The sequence below is a fragment of the Wyeomyia smithii genome, chromosome 2 (assembly GCF_029784165.1).
Source record: "Wyeomyia smithii strain HCP4-BCI-WySm-NY-G18 chromosome 2, ASM2978416v1, whole genome shotgun sequence".
In the NCBI taxonomy this organism is placed as follows: Eukaryota; Metazoa; Arthropoda; class Insecta; order Diptera; family Culicidae; genus Wyeomyia; species Wyeomyia smithii.
In genome coordinates, this window is record NC_073695.1 from 181,420,741 (window position 1) to 181,446,807 (window position 26,067).

Genomic DNA, 26,067 nt, shown 5'->3' on the forward strand with positions numbered 1-26,067 from the left:
TATACCTGGTACAACTCGTGATTCTTGCACCTGCGCTACATCCCATCTTTTAAAATATCGCCAAGTATCGATCGCGAAACTTTACGCTCAAAAACTTCGTCGATCAGCTTCCATCAGCGTCCCTGCTTCATGTCCGTAAAGGGCCACCGGGAAGATCAGAGTTCTATACAGCGCTAGTTTTGTGCGAGTTTGCAAACTACGGGACTTTGGCTGGTTACGTAGTCCGCAGAAGGCCCTGTAAGCAGCTGCAACTCGTCGTTTCACTTCACGGCTCATATCGTTGTCTCACATGTCACCATCGTGCCAAGATAAACCATTTCAAAACAATCCCCATCAATCTCCCAACCTCACCGCTTTCCTCTTAACAGGCTCATGCCTCCTTCATTGCCCTACGGTCGCTACCGATGATATCAGTGTCGTCCGCAAAACCAAGGAGCATGAGATTTCGGAATGACCGTACCGTTTTTTTGCACGTTTGCTCTTCGTACTGTAACTTACATATTGAACAATAAGTTGGAGAGCGCATCCCCCTGCTTCAGTCCATCTAACGATACGACAGCGACTGATGTCTCGTCAGCTATCTGCACGCATGAGTTCAGCTCAGCTTAATTAGTTTCATTAGGAAACCGTGTTCCAGCATAATCCGCCAAAGCACGTTTCATCTCACTGAGCCGTATTCTTACAACTAGACTCGCCCATTTTACCGTCCCAGAACTTTTGGATACAAGCTCGCCGTAGAGTTGCGCCTGCTCGTTGTTAATTCTTCGCCTCCATAAGCCATCAGAGCACACATCGTTTGAAAACGGCTAGTGCTTGCAAGTCCTCTTCGAGCATTGTTCATGTTCCGTGCCCGTAGAGGACACATGGTACAGGTACACAAATTCGTCAACCACCTCAAACTCATCTTCATCGGTAACTACGGTACTGCCTATGCGAGCCTTATCGTGCTCGGTCCCCCTGCTAGCGTATACTTGGTCTTTGACGTATTCACCTTCAATCCCACTTCGATTCAGCGAAGCAGATAAACTGGCTGGATTTATTGAAGATCGTGCCCCGCATTTTAGAGACCGCACGTTTCACAACACCTCCAAGCGCAATGTTGAACCAGAGGGAGAAAGACCGTCACCTTGTCGAAGTCATTTGCGTGATTCAAACGAGCTTGATACCGCACCCGAAATTTTCACACAGCACTGTACACCATCCATCGTGGCCTTAATCAGTTTATTTTGTTAGATTCGTATGAAAGCCGTTTTCGTCCATAACGTAAAAACTTACACCCCTTCAGACTCTTTTCGCGTGACTTTCGCCGGGTCTGCTCTGCCGAGCTATGTGCTCGTGGCCAAGGTGCGTCTGCCCGTGCGCTTGTTTGTACCGCGGGTAATGAATTGCCTCAAGTGCAAACAGTTGGGCCATACGGCCTCCCACTGTGGCAATAAAGCACGTTGTGGCAAGTGCGGAGAGCAACATGCGGATGACGCCTGTAATAGAGGTGCTGAAAAGTGCCTTTATTGTGGGCAGACTCCGCATGAGCTATCTGCATGTCCCGCGTACAAACAGCGCCAAGACAAGATCAAGCGGTCTCTGAAAGAGCGCTCTAAGCGCACTTTCGCAGAAATGCTCAAAGAGGCCGCTGCCACCAAACTGGTTTCCCCGAATCTCCTCGAGGTCTTGCCATCCGATGAGTCTGATTCTGACGATTCAGTTGGGGATTCTTCTTTTGTTGAACCCGGGAAATCTAGGAAGAGGAAAAACCTTTCTTCTCCTAGGCTTCCTAGGAAAGGACAGAGAAGGTCTCCATCTGAAGTGACTGATACTAAGAAACAAAAAAGTGCTGTAGAAAATCCGAAGCAAACTCCTCCGGGATTTGCAAAACTGAATTCAAGTAAGGAGTTTCCGGCACTTCCAGGAACATCAAAAACCCAACTGTTCCTTCTTTTTCGTCCAAGATTCAGCCAGAATCTGGACTGCTGAAGTTTTCAGATATTGTGGACTGGATTTTTGAACATTTCAACATAACTGATCCTCTTAAAAGTCTTCTGCTGGCATTTCTACCAACAGTTAAAACGTTTTTGAAGCAGTTGACTGCTAAATGGCACCTCCTTGCAGCGATCGTATCCTTCGATGGCTAATTCATCGGCTGAGATGAAGGATTCTATCTCTATTTTACAGTGGAATTGTAGAAGTATTATCCCCAAAATTGTTTCATTTAAAGTTTTGATTGATTAGCATAAATGCGATGCATTTTCCCTCTGTGAAACTTGGCTCACTTCAAATGTAGATCTTAGCTTCCATGATATAATATAATTCGCCTCGACCGAGACACCCCTTACGGAGGAGTACTTCTAGGGATTAAGAAGTGCTATTCCTTCTATCGTATTAACCTCCCCACGGTCCCAGGCGTCGAAGCTGTCGCATGTCAAATGACAATACAAGGTAAAGAGCTTTGCATTGCCTCAATATATATTCCTCCCAGAGCACAGGTTGGGCAACGGCTGCTCTTTGATTTAATAGAACTTCTTCCCTCGCCACGTTTGATTTTGGGAGATTTTAACTCTCACGGCGTGGCTTGGGGTTCCCCTTCTAATGATAACCGTTCCTCTTTGATCTATAACCTCTGCGACGACTTCGACATGACAATATTGAACAACGGGAATATGACACGCGTTCCGAAACCTCCAGCGCGCCCCACTGCTTTAGATTTATCTTTATGTTCAACATCGCTACGGTTGGATTGCATATGGAAGGTAGTCCTTGATCCCCATGGTAGCGATCATTTGCCTATCCAAATTTTAATTGATAACGGTTTAACTCGCACGCGATCAGTTGATATTCCGTATGACCTCATAAGGCTTTACCAAACAACGATATTGTCGGTGCTTGAGTACGGGTGTTTCTGCTTCCGCTCCCCTGCAAACACCCATTTAATCAAGCTGGAACGATTGCAGTATCGTTGTTTGCGTATTGCCTTAGGTTGCATGCATTCGACCCATACGATGAGTTTGGAAGTTTTGGCGGGCGTTCTCCCATTAAAAGACCGCTTTTGGGATCTGACTACTCGTATTCTCATCAAATGTGAGGTTTTGAACCCCTTGGTAGTTGAAAATTTCGATAGGCTAGTTGAACTTAATTCTCAAACCCGTTTCATGACTGTGTATTTCAATCACATGTCTCAAAGTATAAATCCTTCCTCATACACCTCCAATCGTGTCAACTTATTAGATACTTCTGTTTCTACTGTGTTTTTCGATACATCCATGATGGAAGAAACTCGTGGAATCCCGGATCATTTACGCGTGCAGCAGATCCCTAAAATATTTTATAACAAATATAAAAACATCAACTGCGACAATGCGTTTTATACTGATGGATCACTTCTCAATGGGTCCACTGGCTTCGGTATCTTCAACAATAATTCTACCGCCTCCTACAAGCTCGATAATCCTGCTTCTGTTTACGTCGCAGAATTGGCTGCAATTCAGTATACCTTAGGGATTATTGAAACAATGCCCACGGACCATTACTTCATCTTTACGGACAGTCTCAGTTCTATTGAGGCTCTCCGATCGATGAAGGATGTAAGGCACTCTCCGTTTTTCCTGAGGAAAATACGGGAGCATCTGAGTGCTTTATCCGAAAAATCTTCTCAAATTACCTTAGTGTGGGTCCCTTCTCATTGTTCCATTCTGGGCAATGAGAAAGCGGACACTTTGGCTAAGGTGGGCGCAACAAACGGTGATATTTACAACAGACCAATTGCCTACAATGAATTTTTAAAATTTTCACGTCAGAATACACTTGTCAACTGGCAGGCCTCGTGGGATAAGGGAGAACTGGGAAGGTGGCTACACAGCATCATCCCCAAGGTTTCCACCAAACCTTGGTTTCGAGGATTGGATGTAGGACGAGATTTCATTCGCATGATGTCTCGGATTATGTCCAACCACTACGGGCTAGATGCACATCTCTTGCGTATTGGGCTGGCAAGCAGTAATCATTGCGTTTGTGGATTGGGGTATCAAGACATTGAACACGTGGTTTGGGTGTGTGCTGAATTCTGCGGCGCCAGATCTCTACTTTTGGATACCCTCAGGGCCCGAGGAATACAGCCCTATGTGCCAGTTCGTGATATTCTCGCTCAGCGAAACTTGCCATACATGCTACATGTTTATAGCTACTTGAAGAGCATCAAGGTGCCAATTTAACAGCGAAACAAAAAAAAAACCATGTTAGTTTTAGTATTAGATATAGTTTCAGCTCGTAGTCGGCAGCGAGGGTAAAGAATTTGCCTTTAGCTTATCAGATATTTTAGACCATAAGGCATTAGATTTAATTGGCTCCGTAAAACATTAATGTGTATTGTGCCGTGTCAAATAAATGTTGTGTGAACAAAAAAAAAAGACTTCGGTAAGCTCTCTCTCATGCGGCAATACTCAAGGCTTTACACGTACTCAGTAGCGACTTCGGGGAGATCAGGTCTCTCCAGATCATACCGTGGCGGGCGATGGTAGCGGATGTTGTTAACAACCGAAGGGTTTGGCACAGTTTGACCATCAGGGGTAATGGTTAAATCGACGTTTGCGCCACAAACGTGGACTCATCACTGTGACCAGAGATTAGATCTATTGTGATATTGCCCAGGTGTTTTTTTGTACTCCGCACTTCATATTATTGGCAGTATCACTATTTAAGTAAGTGATACGCTTATCATTCATATCCGTGCTTGTGTGTAAGTTTTACCTTTCCGTTTCAAGCTTATTGCTCTATTATACCGAGCCTCTGTTAATTCTAACAACATCGCCTAATTACAATTCCCTGGAGAGAACTTTCATACGTTACTCAAACCAGTTTTATTATAAAAGGGACTTATTTTTGTTAGAAGGAGATTCAACAGAGGTACTGTAGAATTCAGATTGAAGGAAGGGTATGTGGTGGGGAGCCAAAGAATAAACCCATGCTAAAGTCCTTTGACAACCAGAATGGTCTGATTCTACTAAGATTCGAACCCACGACCACCCGCTTACCAAAGCGGACTCTGTAACCTTGCGACTACGGAGCTCCCCTCTTTTAATCATAAAGTGACCGATTTGTGTTTCAGTATGTTTCGGTGATCTGTAGGTGTACGGCTATGCTGGAAGTAGGTACTACGTATGGCCATGTTCTTGGAGGCGGCGAAGTCAATTAGTCGAAGGCTGTTTTCGTTCGTGAGCCGGTGTGCACTGAACTTTCCAATAACCGGTCTGAATTCCTGCTCCTGGCCAACCTGAGTGTTGAGATCTCCAATAATGATTTTGAGGTCATTTTTGTTTAGCTATCATATGCACGCTCCAGCTCTGGGAGATGGTGGAGGCTATGCCTTCCAATGGCAGGGCAGAAGAGTACCTCCCTTCTAACCTGTGCGTTTGCATCTCCGATGACGACTTTTACGTCGTGTTTCGGGCACTTATCATAGATTTGTTGTCGAAAGAGTTGTTCGGAGGAATTGTTAGAGCACACAAAACACACATTTTTGCCAAAGACCATACATCTCCAAGACTTTTCCTTACAAAGTTATATCATATTTTAGCTCTGTTTTTCAATGACTTCAAGAACATATAGGTTAAAAAGGGGCAAATGGAATCATGATGTTAAAAGTTTTTCTCAAAGTTAAGCTCGAGTACTCAAAAAGGTTATAAGTTCCATCCGTCCCAATCCACCCACTTTTTATTCTATACGTGGTCAAAGTTATTGAAAAAGTTATTGGCAAAAATGTGTGTTTTATGTGCTCTAACAATTCCTCCGAACAACATTTTCGTGTTAAATGCAACCAACAAAAGATAAATACAAAAAACTAAATTTTGAATAAGTTCCATAAAATATACTTTATAACTCTATACCAAATGAAGATAGGATTTTCATTTGTTCAACAAAGTTTCATATTTTTGTATCTTCTACAACTTTCCTGAATAAACTATTCCTCTATCTCTTAACACAAAAAGTTAGTTTTTTTTATTTTTAGTATAGTAAACTTTTCATATTTTTTGACAATTTGCGATTATGCGGGTCATTCATAAAAACGGTTGTTGCGAAGACACTTTTAAGCTAAGATAAAGTTGAAAGGCTCTATGGAATTGAGTTCCACTTTTTGTCTTATTGAGCCACTGTGCATTGGGGCTACTTTCTTAGGTGTAGCCGGCGGGATACAGCATTTCATGAATCAGCCGCCCGCTCCAAGTCAGAAGCTGTTGTACGCCGCTCCGTAATTCCAGATGGAAGATTACAATAACTGGAGTGACTGATGGAATGTAACCAAAATGAGGGCTTAGCTCTAAAAAAAATAAAAAAATATATATCAAAATACCTCTGTGATTTTCTCGCCACTCCACAGTGGGGCGACTCCATACAAAGGCTGGCCAAGCAAAAAAAAGTGTCGATAAATGCGACAAAAACTTGTTATTTACATAATCATAAATTCGCCGTCCATAAATCATGAAATCCAATTTTGGATATTTTTTTGGCACTTTTTTCCTTTTTTATAGAATTATATGATCTTTGACCACAAGTATTGCCACCGGGCGTCCTCCCCATTGGAAAAAATACGTGATTTATGGACGACCCCTCGAACTAAACAAATTTTGCCTGAATATATATTTTTATAAATAAACTGAAACAACATAAGTAATACAAACTAATTACATATTGAAGAAGTCATCATCATCTTCTGCAGTGATCGCTTAAATCTTGTGTTGAATTGTTTCCAGAAAATTTGAAGTTCATTATACTTATCAGCAGGAAACATGTCTTTCGCTGCAATTTTCATTTCTTCTAGTAATTTTCGATGTTTCATTGTTTCACATATATGTTATCTTCCTAATCCTGGTTCTATGGTTGAAAGAGGACATTTAAATACATGTATAACACCATGAATTGACAACTTACTAGACATTGAATTAGGTGGTGCCGCTGAAGTTGAAGGCTCCATAATAAAATTCAACGAATATATGAATTTGAAAACCAAGACACTGAAATGACACAACGTTCTAAATGAATACGAAAAGATGCGGAGGGCGATGACTGTTTTTTGTTGTTTTTTTTTTTTTTTGTTATAAAGCAAAATGTGTGCTTTACTTTTGTATGCAAACGAGTGCGAAGCAAAAGCAATCTTCAAATGGGCTACTGTTAGCCGAAGTTTGATGGTATAAATTTGCTGCTAGTATTTGACACTTCAATCAGTTTAGCGAATTTCATGATCATAAATTGAAAAGGGCTGAATGTTTTCAATATTGTTTTAAGTTTGCAGAAAGTGATAAAGTTTTACATATTTAAAATTTCATAAAGATTTGTTTACTGTTTTCTTGTTTAACACTTATTTTATAACTTTTCATTGATAAATTTGTGATTTTTGCCCAAATTTATATTTTATCCTTACAGATTGAGTACGATATCATGAATTTTCATTGATGGGGTATCATAGTTATATTAAAATTAATCCTGAATGAAATTTCAAATTCAAAAATAAAAACTAAAAAATCTGCTTTTGCTTTTTTCACTAAAGTGACCATTTGCGCAGTTTTGCGCTCCAGCGGACAGTATGCATTTGAAAGCTTACGTTTTCACCTAAATTTTGAATATAGTCACAACCGTAGCAAACTGCGGCAACTAAACTTTTAAGCTACTTTTCTACAAAAAATCACGTTTTTTTTTATTTTTTTTAGTGTCAGGCCTACTGTAACCAAATTTTAAAATATCTAATGAAAAGGGTTTGTTTTGCACAATATTTACAACAACTTTTCTTGTTGACGTCAAAAAAATCCAAGCTATAATTGAAGCTACAGAGCGTTTCAAAGTAATGTACTTTTTTTCAAGAAAAAGACAAAAAACGTCAGTTCGCCAAGCTTGGAAAAGTCAAAAAAAAATCAGATTTCATGATATTGCGCCCAAATTTTGGATTTAGACACTTGAATGTTATAGCAATAAAGGAAAAATATTATGAAACAGCTAACGAAAGATAAATTTTTGGCTGATGGCCAGCGATTCCCCACTGTGCACTCATCGTTTATAATAATTCTTTTTTAGCTTTAGAAGGATAGTGGTTTCAGCTGCCCTAACTTGCCCATTTAATCGCTATTGACGTGTTTGTAGAAAATGTTTTGACGCTTGAAAATACACTATGTTTTAAGCAACAGATCCATCCAAGCGAAAAACAATTACATAGTTTTCTGTCCAGGCTTTTATTTTCCAAAAAAAAATTAAAACTTGTTGAAAAATTGAAACAATGTCATAGAACATGCACAACATTTGTTGAACAAAATTCAGATTGGTTGTCTGTGTCAGTGAAGCTTCCGTATATTTCAAAAGCAAAAACCAATGATGTCTCACAGCCAGCTTCGGAAGTATTAAGAGGAAGGCCTTTCAAACCATTTGCTGATTATTCGAACAAAACAAATAAACGACATGCTGAAAATCTTGTCGATTCAAACAGTTCTGAAGAGTTCTAATCTACCGCGGATCTACCTCAAAACTCGAGTGGGCATCAGAAAAGAGTGATGACAACGGTACAAGTACTATTTTGGTACATCGTTCTGGATCTTTCAGAAAGGATGCATAATCTACTTCAGAATACCTCATTTTGCTTCCTACTCACTACGCGTTGTAAAAGAAGAAAAAGGAAATTATTCCGAAGCGTATTGCTGCAACTGACACGTCTGCTGAAGTTGACTTACAAGATCTTATGAACTGCACCTCGGCTAGCATTGAAGTTATCTATTTTTGAAGCTCCAACTTCAGTCAAATTCGAATGTAAATGAGGTTTTAATGGAAGCTCAGCCCATAGTGTCTATAAGCAAAAGTTTTTGGAAGTTGAACACTCAAATGAAAGTTTGTTACTTGTGGTTCTGGAGACTTTGAAAATAGTAGACACCAACACCAACGATACCCTTCGGCTAAAATCTCGATCAGGCATTTAAAACTACTAAAAACAACCCGCAACTTGCTAGGATCAGTGACAGATTCCATAGAACCACTACAACACAGCAATGTATTCTATACGATTTCTTGTAGTGAGTTATGATAAATTGTGTAAAAGAATGACAAAAAAACCATCTCCGTTCCATTCTGTATAATATTTCTTGTTTTCATTCATGGCAACAATAAAATGTAGGTAAAAGTCAGAAAAATGAAAATGGTTCACTAATAAATTATCACAATATCAATGAAAAACGTGAAATTATAAGATATCCGAAATATCAATCACAGTATCACAGTATATTCAATCGACTGAAGAAATAGTTTAATCCTACAAATTTGTTTGGTTTGATTGAAAACCTGTTTTTACGGTTGATTAGTTAATTCGAGAGCAAATTTGTATACTCTCTTTGTAAAAGGCACCCAGAGACCTGGCTCTTTTTAATCAACAGACTTTCTAGCTGGCGAAAGTTGCCACATACCACGTGGACAGCTTTGGGGGGGGGGGTTGGCTAATGTCCACGGTCCATACATTTTTTTTAGAATTTATATGGGCAGTTGTCCACGGAGGGGGAGGGGCGGTCAAAATCGTTGAAAATCTGTCCACGTGGTATGTGGATGGCCCCTAAGTCATAGGCCTAAACCAACTTTGAAAATTACGTTGGTGTTTAGAGAGAACCATTAGAATTGTGGTTTGTGCAGTTTTATCCCGTTAAAGAAACTGATTTACGAAAATATCAATGATATACGAACTCGAATAAATACGCTAAAGAGAAACCTGATTGTTGGTACTATCACGATCGGGTGGTTAGAAGCCCAGTCTTCTGAACAAGAACACTGGAATGAAAACAAATGCCACATTTCGCTTTCGGAAAATCACAGCTCAACCACCCGTGAAGATTTGACCAAGTTTACGTTTCCCCGAGGAAGCAAAGTTTTCACTACAGAATGAAAGGGGTGAAAGGATGTCAGGTCTCGTCGCGGATGTAAATGAGGTGGTATCAGGTTTCATCAGCAGCAACAGCATCAACAGCAAATTTAATTCTACAGATGGAACGCTCTCGTTCGAAATGTACTCATGGCGTAGAGTGAAACGCAGCGCGGTTCCCCAGAGTGAACATTCCCCGGTGGTGGCTGGTGTTTTCACCGGGTAGCCCAACCTGGAACGTGCTTCACAGGTAAAGCCAGGGACCGACTGACGGATAGGTGGTCGCACCAGATAGCCAACAAAGTCTAAACGATTTGAAACATGTTCGTGACGCTACGGGAATTTCGTGATGTGTGAGCTCTCTGACTCGCGATTCGGTGCGGTGTGGTTTGGTCTGTACCACTATACCGCTGTGGGGCTTGGCTTGGCACGCACGCACTAGTTATGCAATAGGTGGAATCCGGTGCGACAACAACGGCAGGAGATAAATGCTAGGAAATGAATAAAATATGCCGTGGGATTTAGTACCAGGTTAATAATTAAAATTAGAAGATTGGGCACGCCGAAGCTTTTCACCTAGGAGTCTATTCATGCGAGCAGGACACGTGTTTGAAGCTGCGGGATTATTTAGTTCTTAGGAAACATTACAACATAATATGTGCCACCGACTGCATATTAGTTGGAACGCACAATGCACTAAAGGGATAACCATTTTATTATCGGCGGTAACGATGTTTGCAATGACGCTCGGAGCTTTGACACATAATGGATATCGCCATGGATAAAAATCGAAACAGCCGTAACAGTAATATTTACGTACTTATGAAAAGCTCTAGCTCTTCAATATCTAAACGAACTGTTTATTTTACGGCTTCGATCAGCGTTGCCACTAGGTTTCCAATAAAATTGGTCAAAACGAAAATAAAAAATCTGGCACTCATTGTCGGATGATATTCCCGACAAAATTTAAAGGGAAAACCTGTTTTTGCCCTCAACGGGTGTAGATAGTTTGGGAAAGACCATGGCCCGTCTCGCAACAATGATCTTTTTGCGAGACGACGCTGATGAAATCTGGCAAAAATTTGTCTTCTTTTCAAATATCTGGCAGATTCTGAGGTTTATCTGTTGGTCTGGCGCGCAAACAAAAATCTGGCAAAATCCAGATTCATCTGGCATACTGGCAACGTTGGCTTCGATTTAGGACGTTAAAATTGACTAAATCGACCACGAGCAGCGTAGGTAATCAGTGACTAGTTTTTCGCTTGCGGGTAACTTTGACAATGCACAAGTAAATAAGGAAAATAGGAAAAAGCTTTCGATTTGAATGTAATTTAAAGTGTTTTGAGGGGAATCATTTCTGATCCCTTTTTCGTTAGTTTTTAGTGTGTACACATAAATTTGAAGAGTAGATTTATACCAAACTTCCTTTCTTCCTAATAGTTCACGCTTTTCATCTGTGTTTCCAAAGGGGGCAATTTATATTCATCGGTGATGTATTTTTGGTGATACTTTTGATCGGCTGATTCTTTTTTTCTCTCTCTCACTCTCTCTGTGTGGACTCATCACTGCGACCAAAGACATTTGATCTATTGTGATATTGCCCAGGTGTTTTCTGAATTCCGCACTTCATATTATTGGCCAGTATCACTATTGAAGTAAATGATACGCTTTTATCATTTATATCCGTGCTTGTGTGTGAGATTTTACCCTTACGTTTCAAGCTTACTGCTCTACAATATCGAGCCTCTTTCTACCCTATCCTTCTATGAAAATATCGCCAATTACAATTCCCTGGAGGGGATAAATATTTCTATCATCAGTTTTATTATAAGAAGGACTTATTTTGTCAAGAGGAAGGAGTCTTCTCGAACCTCGTTCCTACTACCAATACCGCGTCACAATTACAATCCCCTGAAGAGGCACATTTCCTTAAGAGAACTATTCTACGTTACTCAGAAGTATTTCATTATAAGAGGGACTTATTTTTGTTAGGATGAAAGTCAGCAGGATTCTACAAAATTCAGCTTGAAGGAAGGGTATGTAGTGAAGAGCCTGAGAATAAACCCATGTTAAAGTTTTTTGACAACCAAATGGCCTAATTCTACTAAGATTCGAACCCACGACCACCCGCTTATCAAAGCGGACTCTGTAAGGTAAGGGTTTTTTCAGTTTCTTGAAAAATATATGACGCTAACAGAGCAGAATCATAGCTTTATACAAACACTAGTACCTAACCCACGAGCTAGTAGTGAAATTTGTGTTTCATTTGTATAAGGACCCTCCCTTCGAAAAAGAGAAGGGTCTCGAGCTATCATAGCCACCTTTCACGGCCCAAAAACCCCTAACTAAAATTTTTCACGCCGATCGGTTCAGTACTCCCCACGTGAATCTTTTAAAATTATTAGTATACAAATATTCTGAATAACGATGAAACTTTATTTTTTGAAGGGAGCTGCATAGCCGCAAGGTTACAGTGTCCACTTTGTCAAGCGGATGGTCGAATCATAGTATAATCAGGCCCTGTTATGTCAAAAAAGACTTAAGCATGGGGTTTTTGCACACTCGCCAACCACCTACCCTTTCTTTAAGCTGAGTTCTATAATACCTTGTTGTGATTTACTCTTAACAAAAAAAAAGAAGAACATTCAACGAAACTTCTCCCAGGGTCCAGGGAATTTGTAAGTGGCGATATTAAGCAGGAGGTATTAGGCATAAACAAGTCCCACTTATAACACAACTGGCTAAAGGGCCGCCTAATGCAGCTTCTCCAGGGAACTGAAAGTGGTGATATTTGGCAGGAGGAACGAGGCTCGGTATAGTAGAGTAGTAAGCGTGTAAAAGGAAGAGTAAAAATCACCACACACAAGCACGGATAAATAATAAGCATGCCACTTCTCAATAGCAATATTGCTAATAAAAGAAATGTGGGATACAGCAGACACCCGGGCATATCTCACAATAGAACAACGATTATTGTCGCAGTGAGAAAGTCCATACAGGAGGAAAAAACTTTAATTTTTGAACAAATCATTTAATAATTATAATAATGAAAGGTTTTGTCCTATTCAACCCTGATTTAATCAAATTTATTATATGAATCTTACTCTGAAAGTAATTTCGAAGCTGTTACATAGGTTAACCCTTGAATGCGCAATGTTGTTTTTTAACAACAATGCTAACAACGTTGCAAAATATAGGTTTTAGTTTTTCTTAGAAATATAATTCATTAAAACAGCTCTCTAGTCTCTAACGAAGAAAGCTTAACAGCTGGATGACTGTATTTGAATATTTTGTTTGACTGGTGCGGACTGTCTTTGAAATTAAATTTAAAAACAAAATTAGTGGTAAGTTAAAATCTCTGAATTATTAGGAAATATACTAATTAAAGATCACTTTTAAAGTTACTGTTAACAAACAAACAAACAGTTTTGCGCCTCTGTGTTTGCTGATAATACCGCATCTGATCTCGACGCTGAGGCTGCTGCTGAGTCTGTTCCTGTCGATTTGGTTGACCTGGATTTATTCCACATCTCTAGAGACATGACAAAAGCTGCTGCAAAAAAATTGAAACATTCGTTATCTGCAGGACCCGACGGAATCCCGGCAGTTATAATGAGTCGTTGTGTACACGCTTTAGCCGAACCCTTACGCCATATTTACGACAAATCTTTTGAGCAAGGCAAGTTTCCCACAGTTTGGAAATATTCTTACATGTTCCCGATATTTAAAAGCGGAGATCATCGAAACGTTAGGCACTACCGTGGCATTACTAGTCTTTCTGCTGCATCAAAACCGTTCGAAATAATCGTGAGTACGTTTATGCTCTTACGTACAAGGAGTATCTTTAGTGACCAACACGGTTTTATGCCTGATCGCTCAGTAAGTACGAACTTGCTTGACTTCACTTCGACTTGTATATCGCACATGGAACAAAAAGCTCAAACCGACGTAATCTATACAGAGTTGAAAGCAGCGTTTGATCGGATTGACCATAAAATATTATTAAAAAAAATATCACGGCTTGGTGCATCGCAGAGGTTTGTCGGTTGGCTTAGTTCATACTTATGTGACAGAGTTCTACGAGTGCACATTAATTCCTGCTGTTCGTCACAGTTTTCAAACACCTCCGGCGTTCCACAAGGTAGCAACTTAGGGCCGTTGCTGTTCTTCAATGACGTTTCCTTGCTATTAGATGTTGGTTGTAAACTAGTGTACGCAGACGATCTTAAGCTGTATTTGAAAATACGCTCCATCGACGACTGTAGGCGGCTACAAGGGCCTTTGGACAAGTTTGTTTATTGGTGCCGCAAAAACTGGCTGACGGTCAGCATTAGTAAATGTCAAGTGATGACCTTTCACCGCAAAGTGAATCCAATATTATTCAACTATCAAATCGATAATCAAAACCTAACAAGAGTTGACCACGTTAGGGACCTTGGAGTTGTAATGGATACGAAACTTACGTTCAATCTGCATCGTACTAATATGATCGCTAAAGCCACGAGACAACTTGGTTTCGTTTCGAAAATTGCTCGCGACTTCAGGGACCCCCATTAAACAAAGATTTTATGTTTTTAGATTATTTTTTAACGTCGTGCACATTTAAGGGATAGGGAAACATGAGAAGATATGGTAAACAAAATTATCAACAAATTCCAGCAGAAAAAAAACCAGCCCCCACTGTATAACGAAGACAGCTAATATAAGTATATTATTTGTAGAGGTAAAAATGAAAAAAATATCATCTAACAATGTTCAAATGTAAAAAAAGATTCTGAATAAAGCATGGTAAATGGACAAAACATTCACAAACATACGCCGGCCCTTACTCTTCTATAAATTTATATATTTAAGAATTTGCTCTTTTGATATTATGCCGGTCACGATCGTTTAGTGAATATCGAAGATAAAATGAAATAAAAATATTTTACAACCGTTGCAATTATGTTCATTTCATGTTGAGCAATGGTAACCACATTTATGAAATAAACTCTTACCCACCATCAGCAGCAGCATTCCAGTTTCCTTGATTGCACGCGAATAGAAGTCAATAGGCGCTGCAATTATAAACGATAAGAGACCAGCGTTGCTCTACTCTACACATCCTGTACGCACGGTGCCCCGCTGGACCATTATTATAAAAAAACCTAAATTAATCCACCTAGCGGTCAGATCCAGCCTTTCTCATTCACTCTTTTATTTGTAGAAATAGATTTACATGAACGCTTCAATCCAATATATGTATATTCACTCTTTAGGTTCTAAAACATTGATGTTGTAATCTATACATATAAAAATGCAGTCTGGTCTGTCTGTCTGTCTGTCTGATCCATATAGGCTCGAAAACTACCGAACCTATCGACGTGAAAATTTGTATGTAGGGGTTTCTGGTGTCGATAAAGGTTCGTATGATAGTTTGAGACCCCTCCCTCTTCTGGAAGGGAGGGGTCCCATACCAATGAAACATGAATTTTTGCACAACTCAAGAACAAGCCAAGCAAATAAAACCGAATTTGGCATGTGGATGTTTTAAGGGGTAACTAATATGTCCCTAATAGTTGAACGCCCCTCCCTTTTCTAAAAGGGAGGGGTTCCATACAAATGGAACCAAATTTAGCAGGGGAATGTTTTTAGTGGTAAAAAATATGTCCATAATGTTTTAACACCCCTCTCTCTTTTGAAAGAGAGGGGTCCCATACAAATGAAACACAAATTTTGCACAGCTCATGAACCAATCAAGAAAATACAACCAAATTTGGTATGTGAATGTTTTTAGAGGTAACAAATATGTCCATAATGGTTCGACGCCCCTCCGTCTTCTGGAAGCACATGTTTCTGCACGAATTTCTGCACATCTTGCGAACTAATCAACTAAATGGAACCATATTTGGCAGGTGATTGTTTCTAGTGGTAACAAATATGTTCCATAATCGACCTCAGGCAACATTTTGGATTGTAAGATGGCAACTTCCGGTTTCTGGAAAACAGCCAAAAATGGCCGATTTCCACCCAATATAATAATATCCGGATCTAGAATTATACACAGGAGCTAAACTCGACCACAGATAGCATTTTGAATTCTAAGATGGCGACTTCCGGTTTCTGAAAGCAGCTGAAAATGACCAAATACCACCCAATATGAGTTTTTCTTTAACCAGTATGACGTTCAAAATCCAGAAATTGTCTCCAAATGCTATTACGAAATCCAAAATAGCGACTTCCGGTTTCTAAAAAACAGCCAAAAATTGCCGATTTCCGTCTAACATGAGTATCTCCGGATCTAAAATAATACACAGCAGCTGTAATCGACCACAGACCCAATTTTGGAATTTGATTTGGCGACTTCCGGTTCCTGGGAAACAGCCGAAAATGATCGAATAACATCCAGTATGGGTGTTTCTTCAACCAGAATGACGCTCAGAGGCTAGTAATTATCTTACATACCATTTTGAAATCCAAGATGGCGACTTCCGGTTTGTGAAAACAGCCAAAAATAGCCAAATACCATTCAATCTGTGTATCGCTGGAACCAGAATGATGCAATGAGCTAACAATTTACCTCAGGCACCATTTTGAATTGCTAAATGGCAACTTCTAGGAAACAGTCGAAAATGACCGAATAATACTCAATATGGATATCTCCGTAATCGAGATGATGCATAGAAACCAAACATTGACGCTGGACATCATTTTGAATTTAAAGACGACCACTTTCAGTTTCTGGAAAACAACCAAAATAACTAAATAACTCCCAATATGGGTATTTCCGAGATTGATGCCACAAAATCTGCTGAAAATGGCCGAATACCACCCAATATAAATATATTCAGAATTAAGGCGATGTACAGAAGCTAAAAGTCGAGGATGTTGTCATTTCGATAAAACCAATCATTTTAAACGATTTGTTATTTGACTTTGATCATATCCTATGGCCGATTCGTCGTGCATTTGCAGACTTTAAACACATCGCAAGGAATCAATGAATTTGGAACGTTCAAATAGTTCGATGAAAGCAAGTATAATTTTAAATAGTCTTCGAATTTCATTTCTTTCCATAACTTTTGAGCCACATATCAAATTGTTATGAAGTTTGTTATTTGTAAGTTAGAGAGATGACTCGTTCGTATGACACTAGTTATGTTCAAAAAAGTCATGTAATCTTTAAGATAATAGACTTTCGTTGTTTTATTAACAATTTAATACATAACGGTTGCTTAAGTTCGATTATAATCAAATGAAATGGGAACGTATAGGGCAGGCAAACTTTGAAACTACGTGTTTAATAATAATTCATCAGTTAACCCTCAACTATCCCACTCATCTGATAATAATATTGATCAAATTGGTTGTGTAGTTTCTGAGATAATGAAGTTTCGTGATTTTGACATTTCGGTACATTACAGACGAAGTTACAGTTCGATTACAGTAAAATTCAATAGGGTGTTATGAGGTAGCTAGACTTATTAATTGACACTAATTTTGTGGAAATCGGGTCAGCCATCTCTGAGAAAAGTGAGTGAGTCCAAGTAGTCTTCGGAATATGTTACTTTTCATAGCTGGATTTTACATTTTTAAACATAACAGGAAAACTAAGAGTCCAATTGCAAAACAAATCAATAGGGTCTTATGAGGCAACTAGACCTTCCATTTGACACTGATTTTATGAAAATCGGTCCAGCCATCTCTAAGAAACATGAGTGAGATTAAACAGTCTTCAAAACACGTTTCTTATTATTACTTCTGAACCCGAAGTTCAATCTTTATAAAATTCAAAAGTTAAGGGTTTTTAAGGTAGCCAGTTTATTTAAAATCAATTTTCTTCAAATCGGTTGTGTAGTTTTCGGGATATTGATGTTTCATGATTTTTACATTTTGATACATAACCTCTAAACTAAAAATCCAATTACAATAAAATTCAATAGGGTCTTATGGGACAACAAGACCTTTCATTTGCAATTAATTTCATGAAAATCGGTCCAGCCATCTCTGAGAAAAGTGAGTGAGAATAAAAATCTGCACATACACACACACACACACACACACACACACACACACACACACACACACACACACATACATACAGAAAATGCTCAGCTCGTCGAGCTGAGTCGAGTGATATATGCCATTCGGCCCTTTGGAGCACTTTTATACTTTCGGTTTTGCAAGTGATTGCTATACCTTTCTAGGAGAAAGGCAAAAATTGTCCATCAAATCCAATTATGAGGTTCAATTTTTAAGGTCATTTTACACCTCTGGTTAAAATTTTATAAAAAACTTCCGACCGGATCTCGAGAAATCTCGATTTTAGGGTGTTAGTTATTAAATTTCGAAATAATCCGTATTCGATTCATGCAATATCATCGAAATTCATCCAAAAACTTGCCCAAATCATTTTATGCTAAAATATACTTGTTGGTGTTGCTACAATGATGATAATTAACCACTGACTTAACTCTCCAAATTGACTTAAGTGTGTTATTTGTATGGCTTAGTGGCTTTAGTTCAATTTGAATGTTACGTTCTGTGAATTGAATGGGAAAAAAATAATTTAAACTTGTTGTATTTCATATAAACCCACACACAAATACTCACAAACACGCACTCACATACACACACAAATATTCACACACGTATACATTTATATTACACATAAATTTTGAAAATTATGTATTATATTTTCCTAATTAGAAAAAGTAATTTTAAAAAAAATATATACACAATAAAAGAATTTAGCCTCCTTTTCCTAGCTTGTGTATCGAATAATACGATTTTTTTAAACAATTGCATTTCGCACGGAGTGAAACCAATTGGTAGTTACGCAGTTTTTAATATTTCTCGAATGTTTCAGAACAAAAAAGTTTCTTTTAGTGTGTATTATTGTATTAATTTTAGAACAAGAAAGTCGAATCAACAAAAACGTAGGTACATTTTGGACATATTGGCTTTTACGTCAACCATGCAAGAAAGACAGTTAAGGCTAACACGTCTGATTACTGTTATACTCAATCAAGTCATTTTTTTTTTGTAAGATTTGGACCACTGCGACCATTATTTTGATCTTTTGTGGTAATCAAGGCACTTAATAAACGATCGTTGTAAATCTGGAGTTTTGTTCAGATGCCAAATCACGTTGAAATGAACAGGCTCGGAAGCTTGTTCATTGTGATGGCCAAGACCTCTTCCAGTGTCTCTGCAGAACTCTGGTACAGGGTACTTACTTAGCCCTGGAAAGATAATCTAATTTTGACGTGAAATTGATGCATAAATTTCAAATCATTTGAAATGCAAGTTTTTGTTTAAAATTTAATATTGAGTGATCATTATGGTGGTAACACATCGATACATAACAAATACCAGAATTCAGTTTTTTGAAAAACGTGAACATGTTCGCACTATTTGAAAACGAAGAGGGTAATGTCACTAAAGCGAGGACTCAAATTGACGCAGACTATCTTTCTAGGGTTAGTGATGTGGTATTTTAAAAAGAACGGAAAATGTAGCTTTTCTCAGCTGCTGGCAAAATCAGAACTTATCTCTTTGAACCCATGCTCGAGACAAAAAGAAACCATTTATTATACACTGTTCTTTCACTATCCAGAACCTGGAAATCGAACTAATAATCAAAAATTTGATAAAGTAGTAGAAGCCAAACATTTAGTAGCGCTTGTCTTTCTAATAGAGAAAATATAATACATGATTTTCAAAATTTTTGTATTTATATGTATAGGTGTGTGAATATATATGTGTGTTTGTGAGCGTTTGTGTGTGGATTTGTAATAAAACACAATGATTCATTTTTCCACATTCACTTGACAGAGAGTAACATTTAAATTAAACTAGAGCTACTAAGCCATATAATAACATACTTAAGTCGATTTGGAGAGTTAAGTCAGTGGTGAATTATCATAATTGTAACAACACCAACAAGTATATTTTGGTATAAAATGATTTGGGCAAGTTTTTGGATGAATTTCGATGGTATTGCATGAATCGAATACGGATTATTTTGAAATTTATTAACTAACACACTTAAATTGAGATTTCTCGAGATCCAGTCGGTGGATTTTTCTTTAAAATTTAACCAGAGGTGTAAAATGACCTCAAGAATTGACCCCTATACTTGGATTTGATGGACAATTTTTTTTATTTTTAATGGTCCAGCGGGGCACCGTGGTACGGTAAAGTTGTTTCTACCAGCATGTTTTCTTTCAAGACATCAGGTTTATTACACTCTAACAGCAGGTTTAGAAATTGTTCAAGAATAAGGGTTGTTTCAAACTTTTCGAAAAACCTTTTTTCGAAAAACCTTTACCTTCGAGATTTCACGTTAGTCTAAGTTCATGGAAGCAAACATATATTTTTTTATATTGATACAAAGAAAACCACAGTAAATGATTGGTGTCTACTCATGTCGTCTGTACTAGAAATGCTTGCACGGATTAGTTCATTGTTCGCGTGAATTTCTCCTTGAAACGCTTTATCACTTTTTAGTGCTGAGAAATGAAATAATGATGATAACTAAAGTATTACAAAATTGTCCAACATTTTATTCATCCAATAACATATTGATCCATCATGTGGTTATACTGTTATTATCGTTTAAACTCTGAAGGAACATTTGCCAGTTCCATTTCCATTTTTACAGAATGCATCCCAGTATAGAAAACAAAGATTTAGTCCCACGTCGTTTTTTGAAAAAATTGACTCTGGGATTCAATCTTTTTTTTAATTATGGGAGGTGGAATTTGAAAAATTTAGGAATTGTCTCCTGAAATTGATCACTAGTCTCTCGAAATAACCTGTATAATACTATACACTATAACTAGGGGGTCATTCACAAATTACGTAAGGGTTGAGTAGGAGAGGGGGGGTATCCAAATTTCCTACGAATGCTTACAAAGAGGGAGTGGGAAATTCGAAAAAGTCTCACGTAAGATTTAAAAAATCAAAAGGATAAATTACAAAACTGCAAAAAAATAATATCAGCAGAAATGTTCGTGGTGGAAATAAAATACGAAGTGCCCTGCCAGTCGTTGCCATCCGGAGTAAGATAGATCTCGTCATCTATCACCACCGCCACGTCTTGATTCGCCGGAAAAATCGACTCGACCATCGCACTTAGCCACTGTGCCATTGCCTGCAGCTCCGAGACCAGTGGACGGGACTGCCGCTCCCTGACATGTATGCCTCCCGAGCAAGCGCACGCAGCGATAAGCTTCTTTTCCCTCGGTTATCCTCGTTCGCATCCTTTGTAGCTTCTTGTTGCTCAGAGCCATCGGCCGTCCGGTACCGGCCTTGCTTTTGATGCTCTAATTGTTGTCCAATAGTGCCAAGATGTTGTAAATGCCGGAACGGATGAATCCGGAGTCCACGAACTGCCACACGATGTTCATTTTCGACGCGACGGGGTACCGTTCTACAAACGCTCACACTTCTGAACGGAGTAGTTTCACTGGTTTCGCCATCACGGTTAGAGTTCAACTGATAGAGCAGTCAATTTTTTCTACTGACTCATGGGTTACTATGATTGATGCTGCATGGGTAGTTTTGCAGTGCGAGTGAGGGTAAACCCATGTAAAATCGGCATTTTTGCCAATTTTTATAATACAAACGTTACACGAGCTGGTGGTTGGCAAAGCTTTCGGACTTTCAGATTTCGAAACCACCAAGTTACCAAATACAGAAGTTTTCGAAGAATCTCAAACCAAATAAAAGACTATCGAGAAAAGCGCGTACTGCTCTGATGTGAATAACACTTTTTTCCCACAATCCCACAAGCTGGGATTACTGCAGACGAAAGATTTGCTCTTTTAGATTTTTTTGAAAAGCAAATCAAAGAGCGAAATCATCGTGAAGATCATCTTGAAGTATCACAGTTGGTAATTGTTTTTTTTTTCTTTTGTTTGAGGAACGGTCGATAGAAACTGGAAAATAAGAAATATTCACTAAGCAAGATGGATGGCAAAACCTATTTATGCATTGTAAATGTATATTTTCAGACACTCATTTTCTCTTTTTGATACAATTTAATGTTTTTATTGTAAAACTTTATTTGAAACATTGGTTTTTATCTTCGTGCTCTGCCATGTCACCAACTAACGAATTATTCTTGCAGAAGCGTTTAAGGATTATGGATCGGTAGATGAAGAAGTTGCTAAAGCAGTTTTAAAAGAGGTTTCGATGGTTTACGGTATCTTTGTGTTTGTATTTGTGAGGTATAGAAGGGGCCAGGGGCCAGGTCACTGGTGTTTTGAGGCACCATTCATGCTACACCAGTGATGATAGGGTTGGCATCACAGCATCAGTAACCAGCTGGTCAATTAAATTCTGTGTAACTGACTATAGTAACCCTGGGCAAGTTGCAAACATACTGTCCTGTTAAAGTAGCATCTTAGCAAGATCCCTGAGTCACAATTAATCAATTAACTGCCGGGATAGAGGAGGGTAAGGATCTCTGCGGATTGATATGTATGAGTGTTAGTGTATCTTTTCATGTATGTGAGTGTGTATTTGTGCATATAATTATAATATAGATCAATCAAAAGTTTTAAATATAATTTTAATACAAAAAAAATTACCTGTATGTTGTTGGTTTTTACCATGATATGTAATCCTCGTTAATAGGAGTGAAGTCTGGTGTCTTGGCATTGAATATTGCTACTATTGTGGGCTCTTTTACAAATCCTCGTTTGGGGAATCCGACGAAAACCCAATCATTCCCGATTCCTCATCCGAGAATCCTTCAAACTCTGATTGACGGAGATCAGTGTCGCTACTATCCTCCGACAAGGCATCGTCGCTTTCCTCGTATTCGGACTCAACCATTTTATCAAGAAGACTGCGTGTGGTTTGTTTATATCTCTCTCTGTCGGCAGCTATGTCTTTCCAGAAGTCTAGTGATAACCCGGATCGTTCTATATATTGACGCACGCTAGTTTTCCAAGTAAAACAAGGTCGACCGATTTTTTTGTTACCCGGCACTCTGTATTTTAGTGCTTTGGTCACTATTTCACCTGGGCTAAGAACATGTCCCAGCAAATTTAGCCTGGCAATCCGGATTTTATTATTTATAGTTTTCCCTCCGAGAAGGGGTTCTGCAGGATACTGTGAACTGCTTCTCTGTTCTGAGGTGTCCTCGATTGCCTCCGATGTGTTATTTTGTTTGTCGTTTTCTATTTTGCTAAGCTTTCTCGAATTCGTAAGCATTGTGTTTTCCATTCGTCGCAATGAATTTCTGTTTCTCTTAAGTATTGTGGCTGCTTCCATTGAGAATGTTACGACAGGAGAAACTAAAGAGTGGTAGAGACGTTTTATAGTGTTCCATTCAAGGGGGTGGTCTTTCAGAAAGCTGCAAAGGCTGTAGAAGGCTTTGTAGGCCTTTTTTATTCTCTCTGACGTTGTTTCTTCTCGAGGCAGACTGCTCGTTATATAGGCGCCGAGGTAGCGGAGTTTCGGACCAGCGTTAAATTGTACCTCCCAAACGTGCATGTGCTGTCTGGAGCCACATTCTTTGTTATGGATGGGTCTCTTATAAGTACTTTCGATTTTTCTTTGTTGATTTCTAGACCTACAGATGCAAGAAGAGGTTCTAGAAGGCTAATAATTTTTTCAACGTCTTCTACTGAATCGCACAGAAACAAGAGGTCCTCCGCGTATGCGAGGATTATTGGCAAGATAATTTGTTTAGCTTCACCTAGCGATAGTTCCGGTACGAGTTCCTTCAAGGATGATAACACGCTGTGTAGAATTAGAATAAACAGGATAGGGCTGATTGGACACCCTTGTTTAATGCCACGGTTTTTCTCAATGGTTTGCGTTTGTTGCCCGAACCATTGGATAGATGTTTTTTCAGTGAGACACGCCTTCAATATCCGATTGATTAGGAAGTTAGATACACCCATTCCGGAGAGTATAGGTGCTGTCTTGGAGATATCGATACAGTCAAAAGCTTGCTTTAAATCTAGGGACACTACAATGGTGAGTTTTCCTTTCCTCCACCTCTCATCCAATATTCTTCTCAAGACAAAGATCTGGTCCGAGGCGCTTTTCTTTCTCTGAAAAGCCATTTGGTAAGAAGGAAATGGTGGTAGCTGACGTTCGAGTCTTTCCAGGAGAATTTTGGCGTACACTTTGTATGCCACTGCACACAGAGTGATACAACGGTAGTCTCTCGTCTCTTTTGGGCTAAGCGTTTTCGGAATTGGTATTTGTAGAGTGTTAGTCCAATCCTTCGGAACTTCGTTAGTGCTGAAAACTTCTTTTATAATACTCAGGAGCTGATCAACCAATTTCTCAGTGCCCTGTTCAAGTAATTCAGCGTGGATTCCATCTGTACCAGGCGCGGTGTTATTTTTCATGCTTGCCAAAATGCGAGATACTTCCATTCTCGTTGGTTCCTGATCAGTTTCATTATCGCCGGATTCGGGTAAAAACTCTATGGTACTCTGCGTTTTTTGTTCATTTAGTTTGGTTTCTCATTTTCTGATATATATGTACTTGGCTCTTTTACTTGCTTTTTTGCGGCGGTGACTCTCAATAAAGCGAAACGTTTTGTTCATTCTACCGATCCTATTCTCATTCTTAGTATCCTCTAGAAATCGCTGCACCTTCTCCTCGAAGTGTTTTTGGAATGCCTGCGCTTTTTCCCTGCGAGCTTCCTCGCATTGTTTTTTCAGTGTTGGGTTGGAACGATCATTTATGAGCTGCTGGTGTATTTTCACGTAGCGTTTGCTAGCTGTTTCTCTTCTTGGGGTCAGAGAAGAGGTGGGTTTGGGTAGTGCTTCGGTTGCTGCAGACATCACTGCGCTCGCTAAATTGGACCATTTTTCGTCGATGTTTCTGCCGGAGTCTTGTGTACTCAATTTCCTGTCTAGTACTTCCTGATATCTTTGCCGGTCCTCCTCGATCTTCAGGGATTCTACATTAACTCTACCTCTCTTAGTCGGATAGGGCGTGGAAGCGTTTCTGTTCGATGTTGTTGAGTAATCATTCTTTATTTTGATTATTCCAATAATGACTTTATGATCGCTAGCTCTATGTGGATGGAAGAAGGCTTTGATATCCGGGCATTTGAGAAAAGGCATGACGCTCATGGCTATGTGATCAATTTGTGACTCGCTCTTCTTATTGCACCATGTGGTTTTAACCGACTTCGATTTGGAGAAGGTGAGATAATCTTTAAGATGCAAACAATGCAATATTTTTTTTAATTCTAAACCGTTCAAGTTCGAATGCGAGTGTAGTAGATTTGTCCCGATAACCGTTTTGTCGTCTTCTGCTATACCCTGGCTGCCTATGTGAGCATTGAAGTCTCCTATAAGAATTACTCGATTCCGTAAACTATCAGGAACTGTTACATACTTTATTACAATCGCAAATTCACCGTTGTCTTCCTTCGTTACCGGTCTTACATATGTCGTAATGAACAGAATGCTTTCTTTCATCGCGTTGCATATATATGAACAAGTATTCGTGCTGACTTTCTTGAATTGTCCATCTTTATGGATGCTTTTATGAACCGCCAGGGCTACACCACCTCCTTCTCTAGGGCGTGAGTTCTTGTTATCGTTCACATTGTACCATATAAAATTTTTCGTTGCGAAGGTTGCAGACAGCCTTGTTTCTTGTACGCCAGCTAATTTTATTCCTTGCTGTACGAAGATATCATCTAGCTCTTGTTTTTTGTCCTCTGTTGAGCACCCTCGAACATTCCAGCTGGCAAACTTTAAACAGTCTATGACTGCTGATTCGTAGTTTGGAGAATTGTTCTCTTCCTCGGAGTTTGTTGTAACGTTACTTATTTGCGAGGCATTGATTCTGGGATTTCTCTGCCAGGTTTCCGCAGGTCGGTGAGGTGGGTTGAGAGTCTGTGTTTCTGACGCTTGAGAGGGATTACTTAATTTCAAGACATGTAAAACACTATCATAGTGGTTTCGATGGCTTCTAGTGCCCGCGGCGAATCTGTAGGCGATTTTTATTGCACCGTTCACAGAGAAATGATCGTTAAAGCTTAGCTTCATGCCTCCTTTGTTGAAAACATCCACTCTTCTACGATATATTTCCGAAGTCGCCAGTATAGTTTCCGCTCCGCCCCATTCCGAGGTTGTCTCCAACCTAGTGAGAAATATGTTAGTCTTTTCCTCTATGGTGCTACCGATCACGCCAATCGCGTCATGGATTTCAGCTACCAGCGTCTCATA

At 39.1% G+C, this 26,067-nt stretch overlaps 1 protein-coding gene across 2 annotated transcripts in view; it reads left to right on the forward strand.

Moving 5' to 3' along the window:
- LOC129724603 (uncharacterized) overlaps positions 1–26,067 on the forward strand; it is a 155,876-nt gene that overhangs the window by 125,981 nt on the left and 3,828 nt on the right. The window lies entirely within an intron of this gene.